The sequence below is a fragment of the Condylura cristata genome, unplaced genomic scaffold (assembly GCF_000260355.1).
Source record: "Condylura cristata isolate star-nosed mole 26May11 unplaced genomic scaffold, ConCri1.0 scaffold00003, whole genome shotgun sequence".
Taxonomy (NCBI): Eukaryota; Metazoa; Chordata; class Mammalia; order Eulipotyphla; family Talpidae; genus Condylura; species Condylura cristata.
In genome coordinates, this window is record NW_004567104.1 from 78,654,476 (window position 1) to 78,656,156 (window position 1,681).

The following is a 1,681-nucleotide window of genomic DNA, read 5'->3' on the forward strand; positions in this document are numbered from 1 at the left end:
GGGGGCTCGGCTTCTGCTGGGGGTGGCGCAAAGAAGCAGAAACTACTTAGGCGGTTGCTACGCCGTTCATGGTTTTAATTTGACAAGAAAACTTGTGCAATTGCATGGAACATTTATCTTATTTCTGCAAAATTTTGCTTTCTGCTATGAATAACAAACAGGCTGGAAGGCAGAGCCCTCCCGCACCGCCCCGCCGCCTCCTCCCGCGCCCACCCGAGCCCCGTCCGGCGGAGGGCGGCCTGGGTCCTGTTGCCTCCTCCCGCGCCCACCCCGGGTGCTGGCTGGCCTCCAGGGGGGACCCCCAACCCTGGCTCCCGCTTGGAGCTTCAGCACCGCAATCACTGCCTCTAGTTGGGGTGCAGTCTAGAAGATGGGGTACAGCTGGCCCTGCGGTCAGCCAGTGCCGTGGCCGCCCCCTCTGCCCCCGCAGGGACAGGTCCCCAGAGGAGGCCGGGCTGGGGCCGGTCGGCCTGCCCTGTGTGTGCGCGCTGCGGCCCCGGCCAGTGACCACGGCAGAGGCGGGGGCTGTCCGCGCGCGCCAGGGTCCCCTGCACTGGGGGACTCGGCCCTGCCTGGTGGGCGGTGGGCGGTGCCCCCCGAGGGTCACCGAGCCAGGGGTCCAGTCGGGGTCCCTGCAGAGGGGCGGGCCCCGCACCCTCGGGGCGGGACAGCGGTGCCCTGACCCAGGCAGCAGGAGAGCCCTGGGGGCGGGGGGGGCCGTCGGCCGCCCACGGTGGTCTGGGGTCGCGGTGTGTCCTGGCGGCGGCCACCCCCACCTCGGCTCCCTGAGCCAGCCCCGCTCGGGGGCGCGCGAGAGCCCAGGTCCCGGCGCCCCCCGTGGGGGCCCAGAAGCACGTGGCTTGCATGGGGGCGACAGGGACCCCCTACCTGGCGTTGGCTGCCGACGCCCCCCATGCCGGAGCTGGCCTGTCCGCTGCGCCTCGGGGCTGCCCCTGGGCGGCAGGGTGAGCCCGTGGCCCCGAGCGGACCCCAGCCCTGCACCGACCCCCTCGCTGGGGGCGCACCCGGGCCCGTGGGGAGCAGGAGCAGACCAGAGGGGCGCGAGGGCACCGGCAGGCGGCCTACGGAGGAGGAAGTGGGGCGCGCTGGGAGGTGGGGGCAGCGGTCCAGGCGGGGTGCGGGCGGCTGCAGACACCGACCTGGCCGCCAGGACGCTGCTCGAGGCCGGCGGCCCCCAGGCTGGACACCAGCCCCCCGCGCGCCGCTGCTTCGTGCTGGCCACCTGGGTCACGGCCGCCCAGCCGCCCAGCGCCCTCCCCGCGTCCCCACCGTGCTGGGGCCAGAGTGAGGTGCCGCCCCCTTGGGGGTGCTGGGGGGCGGGGTGCCCCAGGGCGCCCTGCCAGGCCCCCACGCCCTAAGGGAACAGGCTGACGTCCAGTGGGGCCGCTCAGACAGGCCGGGAGCAAGGAGCAGCGCTGCCCCTGGGGCCGCGCGTGGGGGGCCCTAACCCAGCCCCCTGCTCCCCGGGGGGGCTGCGCTGCCTGGGGCTGCCCCACCCCGTCGCCACTGGCCCCGGCGTGGGGGCACCTGGGCTGGGCGATCCTGTCCAGCAGTGCCGCAGCATGGGGTGCCGCCTGCTGGCCGCTGGCCCCGCTCCGGAGGACAGTGTCCACGCCCTGGGGCCGGGCTGCCGGCGTGGCCTCCCTGGGCGGCACCCGGG